We start from the raw sequence: 7,994 nt of genomic DNA, 5'->3' as shown, positions 1-7,994 counted from the left end.
TTCCAGAAGCTGTCAGAGATATTCTTCCGCTCTTGCGTCATGACAAATTCGTTTTCAAGCAACAAAAACGCAGCGAGAAGCGTCCGGTGAAGAATAGTTGTTTGCAGTAGATCACGGCATTTTTTAAAAAAATTGTATTGCTCTATTATTGTGCTAAATTTATTTTGCGAAGACGAAAATTAAAGGTCAACCCTATAAATAAATTCCAAGATTTGATTCAACATTTCCAATGGCTAAGTGTCTAAGAATAGACAGTGATTATCGGTTAGGTCAGCTTCAAAACGCAGTGATTCATTCATAGACGGAAAAGTTTGAACGTTGTTTTTTTATAAACTAATAAAAGTACATAACCAGAAAGTTAATTAATAATAATTATTCAAACTATCTGTTGTCGTAATCAATCAAGTGGCACCTTGGTGTCCGAGCGCGTTTAGTGGTTCACTCTTAATCTCGCTGCATAAGGTTCTGTGTTCGAGTCCAGCTTAGGCGTTCCTTTGTTAGTGTCCCTTCTTCATTAACATCATCTAATCACCATTCATCATCGTGGAGTTTAGCCAACAGTGGAAGAAAAGCGACGCCGAATAATACAAATGAATGCTGCTGAAAATGGAATACAGAATGTGGGATTAGTGTATTCCTTTTTTTTTGTAATGTTGGCAATTGCTTTCCCGGAAGTTGATGGAAAATCACAGTAATCTCGTGGGACGGGTGTTTTCCCCTTACCAACGATCTTGTTCTGAAAATCCCCTCCATGAGAATTTCCAGCCAGGGGAAGAGTTTTTGTTATAACAACAAAGATAAGCAATTACTTTTGATGTCAAATATAATTTATTATAGATAATATCGAAACAAAAAACAAAGTATGTGTTACTTACTCCTCTTCCACTTTAGTTTTGGTAACAGAAAGTAGCACTATAGATTAAATTTTAAAATTATATCAGATTGGACTGATAGGTGAGAAGGGGAGCGGCAGGGGCAGTCGCCCTATTCTCCAAGGCAAGGCGCTCTGCCTAAAGGACCTCGCGAGCAACTGAGAGGCGGGGAAACACGAAAAAATCCGGCAACAGAACTTCCGTCGTCTGCTTCTATTGAAATCATATGGTGTAACGCTTACTACATGGTAACGTGCGGAACCGAAGTACGAAATTTCCTGCTAGAAGTCTCAGGCAGGGGCCACCCCCCCCCTGGAACTACCATCAGCCCCCCTCGCACTGAGGCCAGCCCCCTTGACATTAGGTAAAACTATTTTGTGTAATTTGTTTGCGGTGAAAAGTGAAAATGTAGACAGCAGATATTATTTTGGTTCATCTTATTTATAAGAAGAAGTCTTAAGTAACGGCAAGTATTTAGGAGATTCTCTTCTCTAAACTTCAGAAAGTTTCTCCAAAGGAGAGCTTCTTCATCTGTACCTTCGTTGCCCCTGTTGCGACCTCCCAATTTTACAGAAATCTGTGACTTTGATGTCATTATGCAAATGCCCTCCGCATCTGCGTCAAAGGTTAACAGCTCCCAAGTTTTGGGAACGAAGAGGAGTTCTATTTTTTCGGCCGGGGAGTGGAATGTACGGTTGGCCCTATGATTAAATATTGTCCATCCTTTCTTGTGTAATATAAATATCTGTATCATCAAATCATCAAACGTAGTATGGAATGTGTAGGATGATTTCAGTAGCAGCCAATTAACACTTCAAGTGATATTTTAAATGATATAGAAAAATGTAGTATTTGTGTGATATTTCTAAACTTAATGACCCCCTCCCCCCACACACATAATTTATCTTCATTTAATACTGTTAAACTTTTGAAAAATGGACTTGATTTACAAAGCCTCCCCCCGTGGAGATCAATTCTGGCTATGGGCCTGAGAAGTCTGCAGGTTATCTTAAAGGGTTATCGCCCACTGAGACGCCGGAAGCGAAACTGTTCCGTTCTATTGCCACGCTTCTGGCATCTCAGTGCGCGTCAATTTCCCCTAGGTCTTTCTCGCTGGGGCAGCTGCCGATCACTGTTGCCAGCTTTGCTCTTTTGGAGCTAGATTTGGCTCTTTCGTGTATTCGTTTGGCTGTGAACTGTGGCACCCGCCCTCTGCCCCATTATGATGTCACAACTGGCTCCAGCCCATAAAGACCAACTTTTGCCAGGAGTGTACATTTTGCACGTGATGTGATATTCATATATAGGCTGTGTCGCCCAACCCCTCTTACCTCTCCAGCTACTTTTATATAGCGCCGTGGTGGCAAAGGTGAAAATGATAATATTATTATCCGGGAATAATTTATTTTCCATTTCATATGAACATCATTGGATCATTGCCGGCCCCTGTGGCGGACTGGTTAGCACATCGCGCTACGACGCCAGGGTCCCGGGTTCGAATCCTGGCCTGGGCATGGATATTTGTGAGTGTCCATTCATCAATTTTCATCATATCATCACTCATCACCATCTTCTCAAATTAGCCAAAAGTGGCACAAAGAGCGAAGTAAAATAAAGCAAAATCAAATCAAATCAAATCATTGGATTATTGAGATGGGTGATGCCGCCAATTCTAGGCGGTGAAAATTAAGAATAAATTACCATAACTTTAAAGCTAACGGTAATAGCAGCGCCCCAATCCCTCTGACACCTAAAATTACGCTACGAGGCACTTTATGCAGCCTTCGTTAATCTAGTTCCTTGAAAGTCATCTTTAGCTCTATTAATGGTGAAATGTAGCTCTTTTATGCACATCATGTTTGGCAACACTGCCAGGATGGCCGTAGGAGGCAAGGAGAAATGCATTAGAATTATGGGACAATTATTATATTCGTTCTCTCGGGAATATCAAACATCCAATGTCGTAGAAAAGTACATGGCCGAAAAAGGACACGTTGAACTATGTCATAGTAGAAGGAAAAGTCGATACTCCCATTTGATTAGCCGTAACTTGAAGTTAATTTCCCATAAGGAATAAATGGGATTCTGTAAATACTCATTGATCATATTTTACAAACATCGTGATTAGCTTACTAATCAACTTAAAAAATAGTTTCCACTTGCAACATGGAGAGAAATTGCATACTAAACCCTTTTCTAAATGGCAGTGCCCAATCCGACGATATTGAAATAAATGCACAACTAGTGCGTAATTGTCCCTCCTCACATTAACGCGCACAAATATTATTGTTGGCAAAGAAATAGATATGGGGGTCATTCTTGAGTAAACAAACGGACCAATTGGTTGTTGGCTCCAGCCTAATTGACTTCCGCCGACCTCCGTGGCGGAGTTGTTATCACTACTCGCTCCGACACCAGAGGTCCCGGGTTCGAATCCCGGCCTTGGCGTAGGCGTTCTTTGTGCGTGTCCCTTCATCAATTTCATCATATCATTACTCATGTCGCGATTAGCCAAAAGTGGAAGAAAAATCGACGCTAAATAACTGAAATAAATTAAATCAATCAACCAACCAAATTTACTTCCATTTTTAAGATAAACTGGCGTAGTGTGTTCACTAACCACTACGCCACGGAGATCGGCTCTTAGATAGGGATCTGTTTCCGTGGTCATGGTTATTAAAATTCTTTCTTCCCTCCTCTCTTCCTCTTTGTTTCTAACTTCTTCCTTTGTTTCTTTATATCTTGCTTCCTTTCCCCCTTCTATCTCTCGCTTTTCCAATTTCTTTCGTATCTCTTTGTTCCTATTTTTCTTTCCTTCTTTTTTATCTCTTTGTCTCTCTCCACCTCTCTCTCTATCTGTAGATCTTCCTATATTTTCTTATCTCTTTTTCCTACTCCTTTCCTCCTTTTTCTTTTTTCTCTGTCTTCTATTCTATCTCTTTATATCTGTAGGTTTTACCAATCTCTCTTTGTCGCATCTTTTCGTTTCTTCCTCTTTCTCTCCCCTCTATCTCCTTTATCTTTCCCCTTCTTTTCTTACCAATCATGTTTATATCCTCTTGCTTTGTTTCGCTGATATCTTCTACCCCCCTCCTTATCTTTCCTCTCTTCCCATCTCTTTCTTCTGTTCCCCAGTCTTTCCTTATTCTGCCATTCTATTTTCCTCTCTCTACCTCTTTCTCTTTGTCGTTCTCTCTTCTCTCCTTATGTTTATCTCTTTCTTCTGTTTCTCTGTCTGCTTCACTCCATCTCTTTATCTCTCTGTGTGCTTCATTTAAATCTGCAAGGATTGATACCTCAAATTTCTCACGTGTTATGTAAAGGCTGGAGGGTAGACTAGGGTTATTTGCCGAGGGGGTAGATCCCACCCTCACCCTGTAACGGTGATGCCCCTGATCGCAAAGGGAAACGAATATAGTAAAGATTTATTTCGTAATGTTTTTAAAAGGAAGCTGACCTATATCAGAAACATTCTTAGCGAAATTGTGCAAGTAAGAGGCCGTAAAAGCACGTTATATGGTTGGAGAGGAAATGCGAAAAGCCACTGGGCCATACCAGAGTTTATTACGATTCACACGTCTGCTGTGACGTCATACAATATGGCCTCCTGGTTCAGCCCTTAAAGAGAGACGATATTTGTAAACGTGTGTGTGCACTGGTGGATTTAGTGGGATGACACGGGAGCACATGCCCGTCCAAAGAGGAATGGTTACGTACATGGGTGTCCGGAAGGGTTCAAGGGGGTCCCCCCTGGAAAATGAAAGTCAACCAAAAATTATGTAGGTTATTGCACACATATAATTTCATTTTACCCACAATAATATGTGTTAATTATTGCATGAACACCATAAATTCAAATTTAAGCAATGTTTTTTTTTTAGGGAACAACACTATTTTTGGGAAAATGTGCCTTGTTTGCACCCCTGAAAAAATACCTTCCTTGCTCCTCCGTGGAAAAAATCCTGCAGACGTCCAGGGTTACGTATTATGAAAAGTCATGGCATAATTATTTCCAAATGATTAAAGCGTCCTGTAACGTAATGTACTACAATCCTTAAATAGCCTCCTTGAGTAATATACTTTTACATCCAAAAAAATGAAATGAACTTTAGCATGAATATGGTAACTGACAGAAGTGTGCTACCACTAGAAACTGAATCCATAGCATCTTAATTACAGGACGATGATGTGAATCAGGCCCGTAACCAAGGGGAGACAGGGGGCTATGCCCCTCCCCCCTCGAGCTATGAAAATATTTAATTTCAACGTATAACAACCTACAAAAATTACGTTGATGGTTTTTCAAATTTTGCATGAATTTCGATTTTGTCCTTACACAAATGAATAGGTTGTTTCTGGACAGAGGAAGGCTTTAGAAGTCTGCAGTCTGCAATATTAGGCTATTTTAGTTCTATAACCATTGATGCAAGGCTATCAGACGTTCCGATTCAGTCGGGACAGTCCATTCTTTTTAATCCATATCCCGACCTTTTCGCCTCGGCTCTGTCACAAATGTTTCACATAATTAGAATAGAGGAGAATTTTCTATACTCTTTACATTATGGAAGAAAGGTTACTCAATGACTGCAATACAAAACCAACCATATAAGGGGCATTTAGCTCTCCACCCGCACCGCAAGGTTTGTGATTCCTTTTCGCCACCACTGAGCAGAAGGATAAAAAACAACTTTGATTTCTTTCTCCAACATCAGTGTTTTTCTGCAACTGATGTCCATTCTGCCACTCAATGGCTTGGGTTAATTAATATTATGTAAATAGGAGAATCCACTTCACAGCAAAATCGTTGCTAGATTTCTGGGGCAAAAAATGCTTCAAGTACTTTTAACATATACGTATTGTTATTTGTCCAAAACACTCAAGAAATTAAGTACACTATTATTTACGAAATTCTGTCAATCGGAATTTGTTTTACTGCAACTTTTCTTCTTGTAATTGTCTTGAACATAAATACACAGTGGTGTACAAGCCCCATGGGACACAAGACACCTTGAGGTGCGAGGTCCCGGGCGATTGGTCACTTCGGCCACTTCTTGTTAAGCCTTTCTATGATTAAGCACAAAAAATGTATTTTAAAGTAACTTCAATACACCAGATTGTAGTAAAGTCTATTGATTGATTTGTTTATTTCACTTCGCTTTTCTGCTACTTCTGGCTAATTGCAAAGATGAAGATGAATAGTGATTAGTGATACTATCAAATTGACGAAAGGACAATAACATTCGGAGAAAGAAAAACTTCATTCCATCTCACTGTTTCATTGTATTGATGGGTACTAAACAGTGCAGTGTGTGTCCGGACCGTACCCACCAAAAATCAAGAATTCCAGCTTCCGTGACACAAAACTTCTCTGTCTCCTCTTTATTTCCCTTCTCTGTGATTCAGACTAATTTGCATATAAACATGATTTCGTACAGCAGGCGACCATGTAGGTGTAACACAACTACCCGCGTTAGTCTTAATAACGAAGTAATTAATTTGCTGGAGAACGAAGTGAGACAGTCCAATTACATACGAAATAGGCTTATACCTGCCGTAGTTGCTTGGAACGTTCGTCGGCTTGAAAATATTTTATTTTTAGAGAAAATTGTTTAACAATGCAGAATATGACATGAAACGTGGAGAGAGAAATTTGAACCTGACCAACTTAATAAAACAAATGACAGTCGTACTGAAATTTCGCAGAGTTGCTTGCTTCAACCACTTTGGATTAACAACACAAAAATATTACTTTTAACTTGTTAGTGGGTCATCAATTAAACATAGCATGTGGTAAAAGAATAATTGTGCTACCGATTCCATTACGGAAAATGTCGATTGTTGGCAGTGGCACACGGATCAACGCCAAGTACGAGCGATTGTAAGCTTTCAACAGAGCGTCCCTCGTCTTAGCCGTGATCGTCTAGTGGTTAGGACATTGCGTTGTGGCCGCAATAACCCAGGTTCGAATCCTGGTCACGGCAGTGGAAAGTCCACTGCGACGGCATGAGGGTAATTTTTTTAAACTCTCAACATTATTTGCCGAACCAAAACAAAGCATATTTTTTTTACTTTCTGTGCAATTTGCAATTAATTTTCAAATATCCACTTCAATAGTGATTTGTAGACGCTGTTAGAACTTTGTATTAATTCCAAATCATAAAACAAGAAATAATGTTCAGAATGAAATTTTTTTATGTATTTAAGCGGATCTACATTTCATTCTGTGAGGGACACAGAATATACTGTTAGCGTATGGTACGATTATCTCTGGAACAGGGGCGCCGCCACAAATTTTCGACCGGGTGGGCAGGTATAAATGTAAGACACTGTATGATATCTTTCTCTCTCTCTCTCTCTCTCTCTCTCTATCTCTCTGGGGTGTAAGGGGTGCTCCTTCCACATAGTGCACCCAATCCCAATAGTCAACCTCACTTCCACGTAGTACACCCTGGACTGCAGACTAACGGAGGCTCTGGCGACTGGCCCCATGGCCAGTATAATTCTGTGTTTTGTCCTTATTTGTGCTGAGCGTCCTTTTTAGCCTCAGCTTTTAGCCAAGGTAAGGAAATTTTATTTTTCAGACACGCTTTTATTTTTGTTATGATAAGGGGCTGGACCCCGTATAGTGTGACGGGTGCAAAATAGCCTCAGTGCTGACGCACCCAAAAATTAATTCAAATTCAAACAAATCAAATTCTCTCTCTCTCTCTCTCTCTCTTTCTCTCTCTCTCTCTCTCTCTTGTTGTCGTTCCATTCCAAAAATATTTATCTTAACTAATTTTCTCTTTGTTCCTCATGTGTGTGTGTGTGTGTGAATGGACGTCCGCAAGATTTTTTCCAGGGGACAAGGAAGCACATATTCCCCCGTGTGTTGTGTTTCTAAGGTTGGAAGCGGCTCCGGCGCCCACCCAGCGTCGAATAACATGGGTACCTGGGGGAAACCCTGGGGGGTAAAGGCGGTCAGGGGCGTGATGCTGATCACATCACCCCCACTCATGACCGGATCAAGAAAGTGTGGGGCGTTACCTCCACACCCCCTATACGCCTTCATGGCGTGGTGCTATGCACAGGGGAACACTTTACCTTTTTGTTGTTTCCTCAAAAAATCATTGCTTCAGTTTG

General features: G+C 40.5%; 1 non-coding gene across 1 annotated transcript; it reads left to right on the top strand.

Annotated features, from left to right (window-relative positions):
* Positions 1 to 6,781: 6,781 nt before the first annotated feature.
* On the top strand, positions 6,782 to 6,853 carry TRNAH-GUG (transfer RNA histidin (anticodon GUG)). Its single transcript has one exon. It is a non-coding gene; the product is annotated as a tRNA-His (tRNA).
* The last annotated feature ends 1,141 nt before the right edge of the window (positions 6,854 to 7,994 follow it).

The sequence above is a fragment of the Lepisma saccharinum genome, chromosome 18 (genome assembly GCF_977018435.1).
Source record: "Lepisma saccharinum chromosome 18, izLepSacc3.1, whole genome shotgun sequence".
NCBI lineage: Eukaryota > Metazoa > Arthropoda > Insecta > Zygentoma > Lepismatidae > Lepisma > Lepisma saccharinum.
The sequence above is the reverse complement of the archived record's forward strand: the minus strand, read 5'-3'. Positions and strand labels throughout refer to the sequence as shown.